The sequence below is a fragment of the Vigna umbellata genome, chromosome 4 (genome assembly GCF_029865625.1).
Source record: "Vigna umbellata cultivar VRB3 chromosome 4, Vumbellata_1.0, whole genome shotgun sequence".
Classification (NCBI taxonomy): Eukaryota; Viridiplantae; Streptophyta; class Magnoliopsida; order Fabales; family Fabaceae; genus Vigna; species Vigna umbellata.
This window is the reverse complement of record NC_142168.1, coordinates 3,523,966-3,544,807: the sequence shown is the minus strand read 5'-3', so window position 1 is coordinate 3,544,807 and position 20,842 is coordinate 3,523,966. Positions and strand designations below refer to the sequence as shown.

Sequence of the window (20,842 nt, the reverse complement as noted above, 5' to 3'; positions counted from 1 at the left end):
TCTTAGCTCAATGCTTTTCCTTTTTCATGTTTCCCCAACAACCCCAAACTTGAACATTTAACAATACCACACAAGATCTTCTACTTAACTCAAGGTAAAGATTTTCAATCAAGGGTTTTCAGTGTATGTTCAAGGCTAAAGGTTCAAAGGATAGAACACAAAGTGTTCTCTTTTAGTGGGCTAACTTTATGAGTTTGGCCAATAAAAAGGGTTCCAACAAACGGCCTTGATCACATGATGCAAAACAAGCAATTGATTCAATCATAGAAAACCTGGGCAAAGTCATTCATGCTTTCAAAGTAATAGCATTCAACAATAACAACTCTGGAGTTCAAAACCTCACATATAAGCTCATTCACATTTGACATACACATCCTGCTTAATTTCACAATCACAATCATGATATCATGCATTTGTTCACAAAGCTTGTGAATCACCTGTATAAGCATTTTAATGTGCACATCATCTCAACATCAATCAATCAATAAGCATCATCAAGCATTACTCATCACACAATCACAGTTAATAGCAAACCATCACAAGAAACCAGGTGTTCAATTGAGTACATCAACCCTAATCTAAAAACAAAAACAACTTACAAGATACTGGGTTGCCTCCCAGCAAGCGCTTGTTTAACGTCCCGAGCCTGACCCAAACTTTCAAGGATCAACCAACAACATCATTGTGGAAAATTGTTGCACCTCTCCCCCTAGATAGGGCTTGAGACGTTGACCATTTACCACCCAACTTTTCTGTGGATCATCAGCAGATGGATTAAATATTTCAATTGCTCCATGCGGATGCACTTCTTTTATCACAAATGGTCCTGTCCATTTTGACTTCAGCTTCCCAGGAAATATCTTCAATCTTGAATTGAACAATAGTACCTGTTGTCCTGGATTAAAAACTCTATTCACCAACTTCCTGTCATGATAAAATTTAATCTTGTCTTTGTAAGCCTTGGATGAATCATATGCATGTAACCGCATTTCTTCAAGCTCCAAAATCTGCCTTCTGCGTGTGCATTGAGTTTCATAAGGATCAAAATTCAAGAATTTCAAAGCCCATAATGCTCTATGCTCCAATTCGACTGGCAAATGGCATGCTTTCCCATAGACTAATTGAAATGGTGATAATCCCATAGACGTCTTCATTGCTGTCCTATAAGCCCAAAGAGCATCATCCAATTTGAGAGACCAATCCTTTCTTGATGAAGTCACGGTTTTTTCCAGGATTCTCTTTATCTCCCTGTTAGATACCTCAGCTTGTCCATTGGTTTGTGGATGATAAGGTGCAGCTACCTTATGCTTTACTCCATAGTGTTTGAGTACTTTCTCTAGCTGATAATTGCAAAAATGAGATCCTCCATCACTAATCAACACTCTTGGAGTGCCAAATCGTGAGAATATCTACCTCTTCAGGAATTTAATTACCGTGCTAGCATCATTTTTAGGACAAGCCAATGCTTCCACCCATTTACTCACATAATCCACTGCTACCAGAATATATTCATTGTTGAAAGATGGAGGGAAGGGTCCAACAAAGTCAATACCCCAACAATCAAAAACCTCAACCTCTAAAATACCTTGTAAAGGCATCTCATGACGTTTAGTGATTGTCCCTGCTCTTTGACATTTATCACAATTCCTAGCATGATTATGGGCATCTTTAAATAAAGTTGGCCAATAAAACCCTGATTGAAGGACTTTTGCTGCTGTTCTTTCTCCATTAAAATGTCCTCCATAAGGTGAATCATGACAATGCCAGAGAATTCCTTCTGCTTCTTCATTTGTAACACATCTCCTTAGAAGATTATCTGCTCCAATTTTGAACAAATACGGATCGTCCCACACAAACTGCTTGGCATCATGTAAAAATTTCTTTCTCTGTTGCCAAGTTAAGTCTTCCGGCATGACTCTTGCAGCTTTGAAATTTGCCATATCAGCAAACCAGGGCCTCTGCTGAATATACATGAATGATTCATCTGAAAAAGATCCCCAGATTTCAGACTCCTTGCTAGTGACCTCATTGTTGACTAACCGTGACAAATGATCAGCAATTAAGTTCTCACTTCCTTTCTTATCACGGATTTCTACATCAAATTCTTGCAATAGTAGTACCCATCTAATCAGACGTGGCTTAGAATCTGGTTTTGTCAACAAATATTTGATAGTTGCGTGATCTGTATAGACAATCACCTTAGACCCAATAAGATAAGGTCTAAATTTCTCTAGAGCATATACAATGGCAAGAAACTCTTTCTCTGTGGTAGCATAATTCAATTGAGCATCATTCAGCACCTTGCTAGCATAATAAATTGGATGAAACTTTTGTTCTTTCCTTTGGCCAAGGACAACTCCTATTGCATAATCACTTGCATCACACATTAATTCAAAATTTTGATTCCAATCTGGTGCTACAATTACTGGAGCTGACACTAACTTCTGCTTCAATATATCAAAAGCTTTCAGGCAATCTTCATTCATCACAAAAGGAGCATCCTTCATCAAAAGATTACTCAATGGTTTAGCAATTTTTGAGAAATCTTTGATAAATCTTCTATAAAACCCAGCATGACCAAGAAAACTTCTAATCCCCTTTACATTTGTTGGTGGAGGTAGTTTCTCAATAACTTCTACTTTAGCTTTGTCTACCTCAATTCCTTTAGCAGAGATTTTATGCCCCAATACAATTCCTTCAGTTACCATGAAATGACATTTCTCCCAATTCAAAACCAGATTTGTCTGAACACATCTTTTGAGGACAGTGTTCAAATTAGCTAAACATCTTTGGAAAGAATTTCCAAAAACTGAGAAGTCATCCATGAATACTTCAATGCATTTTTCTAAAAGATCAGCAAAGATTGCTTGCATACACCTCTGAAACGTAGCTGGAGCATTACATAATCCAAAAGGCATCTTTCTATATGCAAAGATACCAAAAGGACAAGTAAAAGCTGTCTTCTCCTGGTCTTTTGGATCTACCACAATTTGATTGTATCCAGAATATCCATCTAGAAAACAATAAAAAGCCTGCCCTGATAACCTTTCTAACATCTGATCCATGAAAGGAAGAGGAAAATGATCTTTGCTAGTAGCTTTATTCAGCTTCCTGTAATCAATGCACATACGCCAGCCAGTAACTGTCTGAGTAGGAATAAGCTCATTCTTATCATTATAAATTACTGTCATCCCACCTTTCTTTGGAACCACCTGTACTGGACTCACCCATTCACTGTCAGAGATTGGATAGATGATACCAGCTTCTAGCAGTTTCAACACTTCTTTTCTGACCACCTCCTTCATCACAGGATTTAACCTTCTCTGTGGTTGAGCACTTGGTTTATAGTCTTCTTCCATAAAAATCTTGTGCATGCAATAAGTTGGGCTAATACCTTTGAGATCTGATATTGACCACCCAATTGCTTCTTTGTTGGCTTTCAGAATTTCTATCAACTGCTCTTCTTCTTGTAAAGATAAAGAGTTATTGATGATGACTGGCTTTGTTCCATCTTCTTCTAGAAAAACATATTTCAGATGTGAAGGCAATCTTTTTAATTCTGGTGTCTGTGCTTTGACTGCTTCTTCCTTATCAATTATTTCGAATTTTGGATCTTCCTCTGGACTCTTTTTCAATGTTTCCAAGTCCATCAGACATTCATCAATCAGTTTCTCTTCTTCTTCATCTAAATCTTCACATGCATCAATGAGAGTTTTTTCCAATGGGGAAATATTTCGCACCATTCTTTCTTGAACCATACAAACTTCGTCAAGTTCATCAAATTGAAAACATGCTTTGTCATCATTTGGATATGTCATGGCCTTGGATACATCAAATGTGACTTCTTCATCATCAACTCTCAATTTAAGCTTACCATTCTCTACATCAATCAAAACTCTAGCAGTCTTCATAAAAGGTCTCCCAAGAATAAGAGGAACATCACTAGTTCCTTCCATCTCCATCACAATGAAATCTACTGGGAATACAAATTTGTCGACCTTCACTAAAACATCTTCAACCACTCCATATGGATATTTAAGAGACCTATCTGCCAATTGAAGAGCCATTCTGGTTGGTTTAATTTCCAGCCCCCGAATTGTTCTGCACATGGATAGCGGCATTAGATTAATGCTAGCTCCCAAATCAATCAATGCTCTTCCAACTTTCACATCTCCTATGGTGCATGGAATAGTGAAGCTTCCTGGGTCTTTAAGTTTAGGAGGTAGTTTCTGTATGATTGCACTGCAATTACCCTGTATATTGATAGTTTCCTTCTCAATGTACTTGTGTTTCTTTGTGAGAAGTTCCTTCAAAAATTTTGCATATGCTGGCATCTGTTGCAATGCTTCAGAGAATGGTATGGTAATCTCCAACTTCTTAAACAGTTCCATGAATCTTTCCAACTGCTTTTCTTTCTCCTTCCTTGAATAACCCTTTGGATAAGGAAGTGGCTTTTCATACTCTTTTTCTTTCTGTCTCTCTTCTCTCTCATTTTTTTCTCTCCTCTCCTCTTCTTCTTTTCTCTTTTTCTCTCTCTCAACTCTTTCTTTCCACTCACATGTTTCTTTTTCACTCTCACTCTCATTTTCTTTCTCCTTTCTCTCTTTTTGTCTCTCCTCTAACACTCTACCACTTCTAGTCACAACAGTTTTACACTCTTTTCCAAGATTATCATGTTTAATCTCGTCAACTATTCTCTCAACATAAACCTCCATTTTTTTAAATGCATCATCCACATTATGACAATAAGACGCATTTGTCTTCAAGAATCTCTGGAAAGTCTCTTCAAGCTTTGTTGTTTTCTCAACTGGAGTACATTGCATCTGCCATTTTTGTTGCTCTTGAATCATTGAAACCTGTTGTATTTCCTGTGGTATTTGAGAAAGTTTCATGGTTACTTCTTCAAGCTGTTGAGAGATAGTTCTATTTTGAATAAGCAAAGCCTCATTTAATTGTAACAACTCCTTCTGACTAAGATCTCCTTTTTCAATATTGAGTTCGTTGTCACTAGTAGCCATATTTTCAATAATTTCAGTTGCTTCCTCTGGAGTTTTCCATTTAATATTGCCTCCTGCTGAGGCGTTCAGCATCATCTTGGTTTGTGAACCAAGCCCTCCAAGGAAAGTTAGGACTACTTCTTCTTCTTTGAAACCATGCATGGGAGTTTTACGTAACAAGCTTTTATACCTGTCCCATGCATGCCCCAGTGATTCTTCCATGCCCTGCTTAAATGAAGAAATCTCTTGCTTGCCCTTAGTCACCTTAGATTGTGGGAAGTATTTGTTTAAAAATTTTGTAACCACTGCTTCCCACTCTGTGAAACTTTCTTCTGGAAAAGAATTCAACCAAAGCTTAGCATTGCCTCCCAATGAGAAAGGAAACAAGCTAAGTTTGATAGCTTCGTCTGGCACCCCATTAATCTTGACTGTATTGCAAATCTCATTAAAGGTAGTAAGGTGCTCATATGGGCTTTCATGAGATAACCCATTAAATTGATTACTCTTCACCAGTTGAATCAGTGCTGGTTTGACCTCCATATTGGCTGCATTGACTCTAGGTCTAGCTATGCTGTTAAAGTGCTGAGGTCCAGCAATATTGGTGTAATCTGCAAGAGTTCTTCTAACATTATTGTTCTCCATATTTCCTGTGCTATGAACAGAACCTTGTGGTGATGATTGTAAGAGAGTTTCTGGAGAAGGGAAAAGTTCTCTAGACGTTCTGATTCTTCTCCTCCTTCTACTCTCGTCTAGACCTTCAAGAAGAGGCTCTGTTGTTTTCTTACTCCTAGTTCGAATTGCCTCCTGCATACACAAGAAAACAAAACCCTAGAAAATATTTGTTAGCACAAAAAGATATAAGAGAAGATATATATTCAGAAGATAAAAGATTTAGAAGATAGAATAAAATAAAATCAAATCAAATCAAATCTAATCAAATAAGATAAAATAAAATAAAAACAGAAAAATAAAAACAGAAATTCAAAATTAAAGTCAAAGATAATCAATAATCACACAAATTAACCAGTTAAACCACGAGTCCCCGGCAACGGCGCCAAAAACTTGATGGACAAATTTATGATCACCAAAATATGATGTCACAAACTTGTTTCACAATCGGCAAGTATGACCGAATCGTTCAAGTAATAAACTTGGTAAGACCAAGTATCGTTCTCCCAAAGGACTCACGGCCTAGTTTAGTTGTGTGGTTTGTTGATTAGCTAAGACTTAAGAACGAAATATTTGGAGTTTAATATGCAAGACAGAAAATAAACATGTATGCATGAGTTTTTGATCAATGGCAAAAGCAAAAGATAAACACTTTCAATGAAATATATGAATGAATATGTTGTTGGGGGTCAATTTCATCTTATCCACTCTCATATATTTTAGGAATTCAACATTCAAATCATCATTGTTAATGCCACTCTCTAAAGTACCTTTCTAGAAGGCTTCTCCCTAATCACGAGTTCATACAATTCCTAGCATTCCTAATGATCAGTTCATAAGTTCAGGAGCTTAACGACAACCAACATAATATTGGGAGAAATTCCCCGGATCTAGACTTCCCCGTACGTTCCCGTATCGACAAAACCAATAATCATGCATCGAATGAGTTAAACAATGCAAGCATTAAGCAAAGAAGAAAAACCCTAACTAATGATGAAAGAAAGCATAAATCTTAGATTAAGATGCAAGCATAAATTCCATATATGAGAGCTTCAAGAGATTACATTGATTCCCCAACAAACATACAAGGTTTAGTTCACCATATTCATGGTGAACCTAGATGAACAATGAAAGAATGAAAGAATAAACCCTAAAAAGGTGAAGAGGTAGCCTGAGCATCCAAGATCCTCCTTCAAAGGGGTGGAAGAGAGAGCGTTTGCCTCGTTTCTGCCAAAGATACAAACCCTAGGACGTCCTAAAGCTTATATAATATTCTAAAATTACAAAGAATCTAAGCCCAAGCCCATAAGTGTGCCGCTCAGCGGTAAAGTACCGCTCAGCGGTGAGTGCGCGTCTCTTTTCTTCCCCTCAGCGGCCATTTTGCCCCTCAGCGGACCTCCCGTGACCTCCTGAGTGCCGCTCAGCGGTAAAATGCCGCTGAGCGGTGCCTTCGGCTTCTCTTTTTGCACTCTTTGATTCCTTTTCTGATTCCATCTCTCTCATTCTTCACTTCTTTCACTAAATTAACCTTAAAACCTGCACAAAAACACTGAAATCAAGCATAAACCTGTCCAGCTCTCTTATTTCTGAAAATATGGATAAAAGTATGATTTCAAGCTAGTTTCTAAGTATAAAGGTTGCTTTTAGTGTCAATTTTAAGCATGAAAATAACAGTTTTTCAACTGTTATCAACGGCAGCAATAACTTTTGTATTACCCATCTCAAACATGGCAGAACTGTTTTCAAAATAAAAAAACTTTATGGTCAAATGCTTCAAATGATATCACAACTTAATTTTCTAAAAAGCTAAAATTCATTTACCCATCTGCTTTGGATACAGCACCAATTTCTGCACGAATTTGTCGCATCTACAATATACCATAAAGAGAGGAGAAAAAGTTAAAGGCAAAAGATCAGTAGAGAAAGAAATATAAAATCATAGATTTAGATCCTCTGCAGTGAAGGAATAACACTTTAGAGGATAAACTGCAGTAATAGTCATTGAGATTTTAATAACTTCATAGTTTCTTATACATGTACATATATTTTATCGCACTCTTAAATACTAAATTTTTAATAAATAGTAATAACTTCACCTTATCCTCTAAAGTGCATCTCCTCATTTTAAATAGTCGAATCCCAAAATCATGTCCAAATCACAGCTGTTAAATAGGACTGAATTCCATAGGCCAGACCTTAAAATGCTGCTTTCAATTAGCTCATTTTGTCATAGGACCAAGTTCATATATCTCACTAAAAAAGGTTGGTTAGACATCCTTAGGGTTAGAACCCTCCATTTTCTTACTTTTATCATTTGGCAAACTACAACATTTGTAGCTTTTAAGTGATAGGTTTTAATGTTTATCATAACTAAGGTTATTGACTGCTTCTAATCTGTTTATATGTTTTTTTGCAGTTCAAAATGTGCCCTTACACATTTCCATTACCCATGGCATGGCTCATCTATGTATAACCCATATGCAGAACTATCTGCAGATCTTATATATACTAATTAACATAAAGCTTCAGTAATTCATGACTATGTAAGAATTCATGTAGGATATTATTATTTATTAATACTCCGCATTTCATACGCTTCATGAGTATTCTTGAAAGATCTAAAGGAACCTTTTTTGGAATGAATATTAAGTGAAGAAAAAAGGAGGAAAAAAAAAGCCCAAGAAAAAAATAATAGCTGTACCTCCATGGGTCTGCGACCATCCAGTCGAAGTCCTTCTGGGCTGACGTATTCCATCCTCAGGTCAATCTATGGCAGAGACAAAAAGGAGACAAAGATGAGACATAAGCAGCTGGATTTTGTTTTATTTTGCTTTATATTCTTGGCTTCCAAAAAAAAATGATATTTTCTACTAAAGTTATTGAAACAAAATGGTGAGATTTTGCAGAATCTGTGTAAGGACTTGGATTTGAGTCAGCAAAAAGGGGATGACAGGTGGAAAAGATGAGAGGTTGAGTACTTTAAAATAAAATTACATTAGTTTTGAAACATTGATTTTTAACTCATTCCTCTTGTCTGAGAAACCATTCCTCTTCCTGCAAGCTCTCTCCTCCCCCTATATCTTCTCCCTTTCCCTTCTTCACACTGAACCATTAAATTCTCGATTAGGTGCTGCCCCAACGATCACAAAGTAGCGGGTCTTGCTCTTAGTCGATCAATTTCTCTAATCAGAACCGGTAAGAAAACCCCCTTTCTCATGTGCCCTAGGGTTGTAAGCATGTGATTGAACTTGTTGCATGCAACCCATTTCGTTTTCTTCCGTAATCTAGCTTCTATTGGGTTCTAAGATTCGTTTTCTATCATCAATTGATGATTTATAGGTGATTCTAACATTTTGAGAGTGCAAGCAAGTGGTCTAGGGTTCCTACTTGAGCTTGGTTGTCTACACTAGAGGTAAGGGGAGCTAGTTCTACTTTTGATTTTACTGTGTGGAGTGAATGCATGATAAAATTTGTAGTGGTTTGTGGTGGAAGCATGAACTTGGTTCTAGCTAAACTTGAAATGCATGTATGGAAGTGTGTGTTATGTGTATTTGGTGATTGATGTCTATAAACTGTTTGGAATGACTTAGAATGATGGAATTGTGTATGTTGGAACTGTTTTAGCGTGAAAATTCTGTGGTAGTGCTGTTAGAAAGGAAATAAAGTGTCTTTAGGGTCAATTTTAGGCCATTTTAGAGGAAGTGAGGTAGGGATTTTGAGTAAATGAAGGCTGCAGTGTTCCTGGACTGTTTGGGCAGCCTAGACAAGTCCATTGTGACTTGTTAGAAACATAAGAGTGGTCGGAAACATGTTCCAAGTAGTAGAATCAAATTTGGGTCCCTAAGTTGTTGAAGTTAGTGTTTTGGAGCTGAAAGTGAACTTTAATCACTTAAAAATGGTAGTAGGAATGCTTAGAATCAGTTGGACAAGTTTAATTAAGTCTAAAACGAGAATTAAGAGTCTAAGAAGTTGAGAAAAGTGGTTAGAAATGGTCAAAGGGAGGTTCTGTTACCATTATGCAGAATTCTGCATAATTCTGCAGAATTCTGCAGAATGCGCAAACTGACCGTTCGTCCATGTCGGATTTGAACGCTCGGTCATGCCATGTGCTGAGTGACGTTCGGTCAAATGTTGGTTTGATTAGCGTTCGTCCTTGTCTGGGGAGCGTTCGGTCTTAGGGGATGATATTAACAGCGTTCGGTCATTGGTTTAAATAACGATCGCTCAAGTTATGGTTTAGTAACGATCGCTCAGGTGTTGGTTAGTAGCGTTCGGTCAGAGGTTGAATTAGTAGCGAGCGTCCATAAGTAATAGCGAGCGTTCATGTTGGTGGCGTTCGGCCTTGGTTTAGTTGCGATTGTGAGTGTTCGGCCTTAAGTTTGTATTCTTAGGGTTGAATCTTAAGCGTCCGGTCTTGATATTGGTTAGTGATCGCTAGCGCTCGGTCTTCATGTTTGATCGTTGAGCGTTCGTCCAAACAAAGTCCGCCCAAGGGATTTTGACGTTCGTTCAAACAGTGTCCGACCAATGGGTTTTGGACGTTCGTTCAAACAGTGTCCTCCCAAGGGCTCTTGGCGCTCGTCCAAATAGTGTTCGTCCAGTGGTGATATTTTCTGTTATGTTTTCTCTCATTCCAATAAGTTATGTTATTTAAATATTTCGGTTACAATTTATGAATGCATCTTCATGTGATCCAGATTGGTTGAAAGTGTATGGTTATAAGTGGTTTATGATGTACATTGTTGATCCAAAAGGAATATCATAAGATTTAAAATGGTAGGATTGAATCGGAAATTTAGATCTCTCGGTGGGATCAGTTAGTGTATTGAATGAATGTAAGAGGCTTCCATATGGGGGTTATCCCTAACACTCCAACGGTCTTTCATTCTCACTTAGAGAGGATTGACGCGTGTGGTGGGAGTAGTGGGAGGTCCTAGGGTAGACGCTATCACTGGAGGTCTATTCCGCGGTAACGGACTAGCCTTGTGTATGGTCGGGTGGAACCCCTCGGCAATGGCTTTGCAAAGCAGTAGAGGCCATCACAAGTGCACAACCCGCCCCAGCTCTACATACATTCTATGTCCGGACGTGTCTAGAGTCTTAACATGATAGGATGCTTGTCTTGATGAGTTTTATGAAATGAATGCTTATGTTTATGATGACTAAGGTGTTTATATGTGTATGGATATTCTGGTAACTGCTAGATTGATTGAAAATGAATTGTATGTGTTGCATGTGTTTGCCTTTCCCCTTGCGATGATCATCCAATCCTTTGGATGTGAGCAGTAGGTGATGATGTACCTTTGGAGCAAGCTTTGGAAGTTGAGGAAGACCCAGCCCCTAGTGCTTAGGATTTCTACTAGCTAAACAACTCTTTATTTTGAAAGACTTCTAGCCTTCATTTTAGCATGATCTGTGTTTTGGAGAATTATGAACTTGTACTTAAGTTTTAAAGTTTCCCAGCCAGACTTGGATAACTGTACTCCTTAATTCTATCTATTGTGTACTCTTAACTGCTTTCTATTATTATAATCGCTGCATTCTACATATATACATTGTTATATATTTTGGGATGTCAGCATGTGACACCCGGGCACTGATGAGAGTGCGGGGAGTGACGCCGGTGCAGGTAGCATGGTGCAGGGGGCACAGACAAGGAGCGGCTCCTGGCAAGGCTTCCGGTGGAAGGGGTACATGGATGAATCGAACATACACCGAAATGAGAGGGATCTGGAGACTATATAGGTATGGGACTATACCATTGAAGGATAGCTTAAAGGAATTGATTTGACTACTCATATCACCAAATGCATTTGCTTTTCGGTTGCCCGACTCATAAGAACTCCATGGTTAAGCGTGCTTAGCCTAGAGTAATTCTAGAATGAATATCATATAGACAACAACAAACATTTACCCAATAAGTGGGGCACTAGGTAAATAATATTGCAGAAATAAATATTAGAAATCAGCAAACAACAAAATAACAACGCATTTGAAGAAAATAAATCTGGTCGTGTCCCTACCCTTTTAAACATTTAAGTTTGCTCTTAATCTTACTGCAAGCAAAGAAAAAGAGGAAAGTACACCACGGACAGAAAGATATTGTAAAGGGGTGGTTCTCGAAGCAAATTCAATCTGCATACTGTTATTATTTTTATTTTATTCTAGCACTCCCCGAATTTCAACAAATTTCTAAAGGAGAATGAGCAGGCTTTTAGTTTAATAGTTACAGAGGAAAGATTTGGGTCAATTATATATGAGAAGGACAGTGTTCCCTTCCCACTTAATAAACTAACAACACAGAGCAATGATTTTAGTGACTCGGTTATGCTATAGATCAATTTTATGGTTGAGTGGTATGCAAGTTCAAGATGCAGGATTTTTAAGAAGAGTTTTTGTGAGATCGATACAAAGGGCAAGGAAGGGTTATAAGTTTGATTGAGAGAACGATATAGTATAGGAGTAATTGGTTATCAAGATGTTCAATGTTTGAAGCTTATACAAAGCTGTCGTAAACTCCATTTTTCTTGGTTGTAAATGTTGAATTGATTAAATTAGAAAAGCATAGCAACTTTTACGAGTTTAACAGAAAATAGGGATTGGGTGGTGAGTGGTGACACTGCAAGGCACTACACATGACAACGCAAACATTGAAAGGGTTTGAACTTTGATGACCAGAGAGAGAGAAAAGGAAAAGTACCTGACTGACGGCGAGATTTGCCGGTGGCTGTTACGCTCTGTGTGGCGACGGCGAGAACGGAAGTTGGTCCGCGCACTGCAAACGAGCCTAGTCTAGGCAGGGTTCCGCTGTTCGGTGTTTAAATAGGTCACTAAATAGGTTTAATAGGTCCTATTTTTTTTTCTAGAAAAATCAAATTTAAACACCGAACAGCGAAAGAGAGAATGTGGCTGTGCGTGTCTGATGTGTGAGAAGAAAAGCAAATGATGTGGAATGAGGGAGCGGACGCGTGGCTGAAGAAGGAATTGAAAAACGCTGACGCATGCGAGGTGGCAGCGAAGGAGAGGTGGCGTGGAGGAATGAGTAGCACCGTGGAATTTTGGAGAAATGGAGAAATGAGAGTGTGCTTGGAAGGTGGCTAGAGGGAGTCTTTGGACTCTCTAGCCTATGACTTTCAAGAGAGAATTATTCTGATTTCAGAAATATAATTCTCATTCAGCTCAAAAGTGACAATACAATAGAGGAGCTGGGTATTTATCTTGAGTTAATTGTTTTCTTAAAGATAAGAATAACTCAAGATTTGAATTGTCATATTTTGAAAATGTTTTCATGACAATTGGTTTGAAAGAGAAGTCAAAAATTGAAAAGTAATCAATTATTGGAAAAGAAGTAAAGATTTGAAAACCTTCCCTTTTTTGTTCCACAGTCTTTGAAAGAATAGGATTTGTCATCAGTAACAATTTCTCCTTTTCTTTCTTCTCTCTTTCTTGCCTTTCTCTCTTTTCTTCTTCTTTTCTCTCTTCTTCTCTTCTTAATTCCTCTCTTCTTCTCTCTTTTCTTTTCTCTATTTCTTCTCTTCTTAATTTCTCTCTTTTTCTCTCTTCTCTTTTCTCTATTTCTTCTCTCTCTCTCTCTTCTCTTCTTCTTTCCTTTCTTCCTTTTCTTTTCTCTCAATCTCTCTTTCTCTTTTCTTATCCTTGATCTCCTTAAGTCTTGCCCCAAATTCTAATTCTCTACGAAGAAACCCATGATCATTTAAACTCTCAAGAAATAATTTTCCATCATTAATGCAATCCCTAATTAGTTCTAGGTTTCTTTTAATGCTTGAAGGCACAAACTTTCTTCTCATGCAAGCTTTTAAATCATGCCAATCACGTATGGAGGACTTTCTACCTTTCCTAACATGATATTGTCTTTCATCCCACCACTCACTTGCATTTTCTTATAACTTAGAGAGATATATACTAAGAACATAATATTCACTCTCTTCACAAAACCAAGGATTTATTTTATCAATTTCTTTTTCCCAAGCTAGGTATGTTAATGCACCTATATCTTTACCAAAGGATGGAAGATTCCTAGCTTGTTTAAACATTTCATCAACTTTATCTAACCTAGAAGACCTATATGAACCATAAGACATCTTTGTTTTTAAAAGTTTTCTTAATCTAAAGGGTTCAAAACTTTCACTTAGACAAGTCCCAGGTAAGAGAGGTGAGCTAAAGAGCTGCTTAAGTACCAAATCTTGCCTTGCCAGAAATGTCTTAGGCTACTAACTAATTACCCCTTAAACTAAAATCACCTTTAGAAACAAAGTACACAACTCAAACAATTAAGCACAAATAAAAGACTAGACTCTCGGACTCTAATGTGAAAAGGCTTAGAGTTTAGAGTTTAATCCCTTTTAGCCTAATCAACCCTAAACGTGAACACAAAATCAAAGAAACAAAAACACTAAAGAAACCAGCGGACTCTAATGACCCCTACGAGATACACAAATTAAGTCAATATTAAAGTCTACTCCTATGGTGAAGCTTGTAGCTTTGGCTAACAAGACACATTCACCTGTCTAGCTATGCTAAAAATAAAAGCAAATAAAGTTGCCAAGAGTTTGAAAGAGCACCAAGGACTCTTCCTAAACACTTGGACTTTATAAAAGGCCCTTTTACAAAACAAAAGCTAAAGCTAACAGTAGGCTAACACAAGCCTATTACAAACAAATTGAAGAAAATAATTACAAAAGAAAAACTATACTAGGCTGCTACGGTCCTGGTCCTGGTCCACTTCATTCATTTTGATGCCAAGTCCTTGTGCCAAAAAAATATGTACACTCCTGTTGCTGGTTCGGCCAGCTTTGGCCCCTTTTCTAGCTTCTGGTTTATCCTATAATCACAAATCACAATTGGAATCAATGTGCCTTATCTACACACAGATATCAAAAGGATTAAATTCACACAATATAAAAGATTCTTCCCTTTTCTCCTAGTCTCGTACACTTGATGCAGCTATATAAATTTCTGTTGCTCTCAAATGACAAACTGCAATCAAAGATTCACAATCAATTCGGCAGAGTAACCATCAATGCTATCAATTTCCAGCTAAGACAGAAACAATTAAGTAATCCAGAGGCAACAAAATTAAACAACTCCCCTAATTAAATGGTTGGTCTATCTTGCTGTAAACTCTACTGATATTCTGCTACTGCTTAAAATTCTTGACTCCAAATGTTTATCAACTCTGCACACAACAACATCAAACCAGATTCCAATTCAGCAAATCACATCATCCAACAAATTGCAAGCTATAACACAAACAGTTAAACAAATAGAAGTAATATAGCTAAGCAACTTCCCTGATTAATGCTATTTCTAGTTGTTGGTTTTAGTGGACTTTGTTGTAGGTTCTTCCTTGTGCTCAACTAATCAGCAGATTCATTCTTCACTTTTTCCCTGCACTGATTCGTTTCAGATCTGCTCACAGAAATTGCACCAACTCCAGCAAAAATACACAAGGACATAGATATTAAACCAGATGCAATGGGTGTAATTCAAAGCTGAACTAAACTAATTTAAACAACCATTCAATTCTAATTTAAATTCTGATCAATCCAATGGGTAAAAGAATTATGTGCTTAATTCAACCACAACGTCAGAATTGGAAAGTAAGTGCTTTAGTCACTTCTTCAAATGGAATGATGCTTTGGCAGTTAAAACAAGTTCATGCACAAGACTAATTACTCCAAGCAAATCAATTCATGCATAAATCAGTCCATGAACAACTAACTAGGTGGCATGCAAGGTATTCAATCAATCAATCTGAATAAAACTGAAATCTGCATGTGATTAATACTAGGAAAATATTTTCTATATGCATTTGGAAAAATTGATCTCAACAACGAAAGAATGATGGTGCTAATAAGTATTCAACAGATTTCAACAATTGTAAGCAAACCATGAAATCAGTAATCACATTCAGACATATAATATCTCAATGATTTCAGCAAGCAGTTTATAATCCAAAATGAATGCAATGTCAGTATAAGCAAACCACAACTGATCCAATCTAATTGATCCAATTTCTTTTCCTGCACAATGAACAATCACAAAACAGTTAGATTAACAATGAATTCTCTATTTCAAAGTGCCAAGGAATTAGGCCAAATCAGCCTTACAAAACTCACAACACTCAGGCTTCTTTTTAAAAGCTTAAAGCACTCAAAATGTAAAGGTTTGGAAGGGAGATTCTCCCTTGGCAGTACACAGCTGGAGAGTATTCCAGACCACCACCACCTAAAATGCTACCAAGCACACAAACCTTCTTTCAATTTCCAGAAATCCAGAGTGAAAAAGCTTCTCAAGTAATAAAGAAATGGCTAGGCAAAGATCAAAGTAATGGACAGACAGGTAGAACAGAACAGGACAACCACTAAAGCAAAAGAATTTATAGCACAACAGAGAAACTGACTCAAGATCAGATTATGAAAGCAAACAAAGCTCAAATTAGAACAGCTGAACAGATTTTACATGTAATGTAGACAAAACTAAGACATTCAACAATGACAAGCAAGAAACAAAGCTTTTGATCACAGTAAGCACTCAAACAGGATCCTAAGATCAGTTCTAGAGTAGATTTCAAAAGCAATAAAAGATCAAGAACAAATTGCAGAATTTTTGTAAACAAATGTTCAAACTGATTCACTTTATTTCAGACTTGTAGTGCAGCATTTAACATTGTTAATTTCAGCCTTATGCACTGTTTTACAATGAAATCAGTAGAATCAACTCCAATTACAAGTGTTACTGCTAGGTTCAAATTCAAATCACAGATTTAGTGGTTGTTTTGTACAAGATTACAAGTATTGCTGATGTGATGCAGATTTTTGTGGACTTAATCATCAACCACTTACAAATTTTAAGCCAGAACAACTTTGACACAAAGGTGCAGTAACACAAGTCAAATCAAATTTAATTCTGCAGAAAAGAAATTAAAGCACTCAGACACAATGACTCTAGGATGTACTGATGTTAGAACTTAGTAATGATCTAATACTAAGTAGAACAAACACACACTCAAAACATTAACACAGACTTCAAAGAAAAACCAGTTCGGTGTAGCTGGCCAAATGAAAGACTGATGCTGCTGTAAGCATCTTGCACCCAAGCTCAATGCAACATTTCATAGCTTAATTGGTGTGCATTTGCTATCCACAAGCAGATTCAACTTTCAGCTCACAGAATTTCAAAAGTGCAATACAAATTACATGTAATGGTCAGCATCAAAAACTCAAGACAGCTTCAGATAAATGAAATGAAATTAAACTGCTGTTGAAGTCTGCATCAAGCTCATTCAATTGAATGTCACTGCTTATGATGATGAACAGATCTTACTCAAAGCAAAAAAAACTCAATTGAATCACAGTTAAACTCAGATTTAATTGACAATTAAAACAAAATAACATGACATAGACAAAACAGAAATGGATTTAGAAATTAAAATACTCAAACAAAGACTTGCACCGAAATAAAATGAAATAATACTCATATAATGACTCAAAGGCACAGAACAAGAAAGCTTAAACAAATAAGTAACACTCAACTTGAAAACCTAAACGTAGAAATTGAGATCCAAGAACGAACAAACATATTTGAATCTCATACAGAAAAAACAACACATACTGAAACTGAATCAAGGCAAAACACTTTGAGAATTCCATGACGAACAAAAGTTAAACACAAGACAGTAAAGAAATTAACTAAGAACGCGAAAATGGAAGAATAAACTCAGAATCAAGACAGAATCAAAACACAAAACTAGAACAAAGACAGAGACACGAATCAAACTGAAACAAGAATCGAAACAACTCAATAATGGAAGAAAACTCAGAACAGAGATACTTACCTCTGAAGCGTGTTCGAACCTGGCTCTGATACCACTTGATGGACGAACGCCCGAGGAGAGGTCGATTGAAGCTGCGCGAATACAAACCGGACCTCCTCGAAGCTTCTCCGACGAAGAATACGCAGCGGAAAATGACCAAAACAGAGGGTTAAACTCGATATAAACCCTAGAAATGGAAGGAAACCCAATATGAACCGATTAATCGGTTCAAAATGAAGATTGAACGGTGGAAAAGGTTTGGAACGAATCAAAAGTAATTTTAATCGGCTAAAATCAGAGAAAATGATGAAGGATGAAGAAACCCTAGACAAATGTGCAGATGATTTGGTGACAGTGGAAGAAAGATGAAGAAACTTGGGAATCTGATACTTACGGAGGAGAAGAGATGGATTTGTGATGAAGAATGGCTGGCGACGAGGAAACTCTTGAGTGGAAGAACGAGATGTGGTTCTGCGAGATGGAGAAAAAGCTCTCACGAAAGAGAGAATGTGGTTGTGCGTGTCTGATGTGTGAGAAGAAAAGCAAATGATGTGGAATGAGGGAGCGGACGCGTGGCTGAAGAAGGAATTGAAAAACGCTGACGCATGCGAGGTGGCAGCGAAGGAGAGGTGGCGTGGAGGAATGAGTAGCACCGTGGAATTTTGGAGAAATGGAAAAATAGAGTGTGCTTGGAAGGTGGCTAGAGGAAGTCTTTGGACTCTCTAGCCTATACTTTCAAGAGAGAATTATTCTGATTTCAGAAATATAATTCTCATTCAGCTCAAAAGTGACAATATAATAGAGGAGCTGGGTATTTATAGTAACCCATGCTCCTTAAGAGCTAAACTATAAAAAGTAAAAAAATACAAAAAGAGGACTACGTCAAGTACGATTCCATCATATCACTTAAAAGCTACAAATGTTGTAGTTTGCCAAATGATAAAAGTAAGAAAATGGAGGGTTCTAACCCTAAGGATGTCTAACCAACCTTTTTTAGTGAGATATATGAACTTGGTCCTATGACAAAATGAGCTAATTGAAAGCAGCATTTTAAGGTCTGGCCTATGGAATTCAGTCCTATTTAACAGCTGTGATTTGGACATGATTTTGGGATTCGACTATTTAAAATGAGGAGATGCACTTTAGAGGATAAGGTGAAGTTATTACTATTTATTAAAAATTTAGTATTTAAGAGTGTGATAAAATATATGTACATGTATAAGAAACTATGAAGTTATTAAAATCTCAATGACTATTACTGCAGTTTATCCTCTAAAGTGTTATTCCTTCACTGCAGAGGATCTAAATCTATGATTTTATATTTCTTTCTCTACTGATCTTTTGCCTTTAACTTTTTCTCCTCTCTTTATGGTATATTGTAGATGCGACAAATTGGTGTAGAAATTGGTGCTGTATCCAAAGCAGATGGGTAAATGAATTTTAGCTTTTTAGAAAATTAAGTTGTGATATCATTTGAAGCATTTGACCATAAAGTTTTTTTATTTTGAAAACAGTTCTGCCATGTTTGAGATGGGTAATACAAAAGTTATTGCTGCCGTCTATGGCCCTAGAGAGGTACTGTTTAATTATTTACCTTGCTAATGAAAATTTGTCTATGTAATTTAAGGATTGTTAACTATCCTTTTTCAGTGTTAGTTGGTTTAGACATTTAAAAAACTTTGATGTTGTAGTTGAGCTTTAGATGATTTGGTGTTTTTCTTTAGTAACTTCTCTGCATTTCAGGTGCAAAATAGAAGCCAAATAACCAACCATGCTCTGGTATTTTTTTTTTTTCTAAGTTATGTTGTCTGTATTTATATGAATTGTAACAAAAACTTAATTGTTGCTTATGTGCAATGTATGTCTATAGGTTCGGTGTGAGTACAGCATGGCTAATTTTAGCACTGGAGATCGCATGAGGAAATCAAAGGGTGACAGGTTTTGCTCATTTACTTGCTTTTGTTTAACTTCCTATTCTTTTTGACCTTTCACTTATTTTTTATATATTCGTAGTTTTATACTTATCAAAATGGTATTGGAGCATAGACTACTAGGATGATAATGAATGTTGCATTAGTAGAATCTATCTTAAGAGTGCCTTGTAATTTGTAAATTGGACTTTTTGATCTTTTTACTGAGGTAAGAATTTAATAGCAATGGTGGTAATGCATGTTTAGACTTTTAGAGTATAAATTTTGATTATTAATTAGTAATATATATATATATATATATATATATATATATATATATATATATATTGCATTTGTTCATGTGATACAGTATAATTTTTTTTTTAATCTTGCATTCATAATTTTCTATGTAACAACTATCTTGCTATCCACTAACGTATTATAGTGTTTTTGGGGCTGGCTGCTCCATGCCTTTGATATAGCTGACTACAGGCTCAGCAATGGGTTATGTATCATAAAACAATGAAAAGCTTAACCCCATGCACCCTTTTACTGCCTTTTCTCATTTTTAATCTTTTTTGCAAGCTTTGACTTTTTGAGTAATCTTTGGCCAAAACTCACTGAATAGTTTTGAATGGCTTAACCATCAATGTTTGCAGATATAAATGTTATCCTGTTTTGCTTTTCCTTCATAGTTTTAATATGGTTCTCATTGTAAGGTTCTCTTACAGAAGGATAATAGGATCACTTCTTATTTTTTACTACGTGATTTGAAGTTCTCATTCTACAGGAGATCAACTGAAATTTCCCTGGTTATTCGGCAAACCATGGAAGCATCTATATTGACACATCTATTGCCTCGATCTCAAGTTTTATCCCCATCTCTTTGAGAGCACGTCTTAATTTTCGAGGACGAAAATTTTTGTAGTTGGGGGGAATGTCAGGCCTCAGAAAAAAAAAAAAAAAAAAACGTGGCAGTCTGAGAGCGCGCCACCTCAGCGACACACGTGGAGACAGCAGCGTCTATCGGATGCCAGGGTGTGAACGTGCGTCCGATGGTAGTGGAAAACACGTGGCAACCTCAGAGTGGACGACCGTCCAGCATGGCCGACAGGAGCGTGGTGGAGTGCCCTGGCAGCATGGGAATGTGTCTGCCAAAGTGGGAACGTGCGCTGGCTGCCAGACTGGACGTGCGCTGGAAAGGGGGTGGGAACAAATCTGAGATCTGAATTTATTCCCCACTCCCACTGCACGCCCCCTCTTTCCTTCATTTCTGAGAAATTCTTTCTCTCCTCCTTCTCTCTAAACTCTCTGCACCCTCTCTCTAAGACACACCACCGTTTCATCCCCTCCAATTCTGTATTCCAGCACCGTAGAAGGACGCTCGGCGTCAAGGACTTCCAGAGAAGAACGTTCGGTTAGTGAAGCTG

The 20,842-nt window shown here is 37.1% G+C and overlaps 1 long non-coding RNA gene across 2 annotated transcripts; it reads right to left on the bottom strand.

Annotated features, from left to right (window-relative positions):
• Positions 1-14,080: 14,080 nt before the first annotated feature.
• LOC148199023 (uncharacterized) lies at positions 14,081-18,392 on the bottom strand. 2 transcript variants are annotated; one of them, XR_015786273.1, is made up of 3 exons: positions 17,897-18,392; positions 17,524-17,625; positions 14,081-15,095 (listed from the first exon to the last, which is right to left on the bottom strand). It is a non-coding gene; the product is annotated as an uncharacterized LOC148199023 (long non-coding RNA). The 2 variants fall into 2 exon arrangements; XR_015786272.1 differs by lacking the exon at positions 17,897-18,392 and having other exon boundaries at positions 17,524-17,659.
• Positions 18,393-20,842: the final 2,450 nt, after the last annotated feature.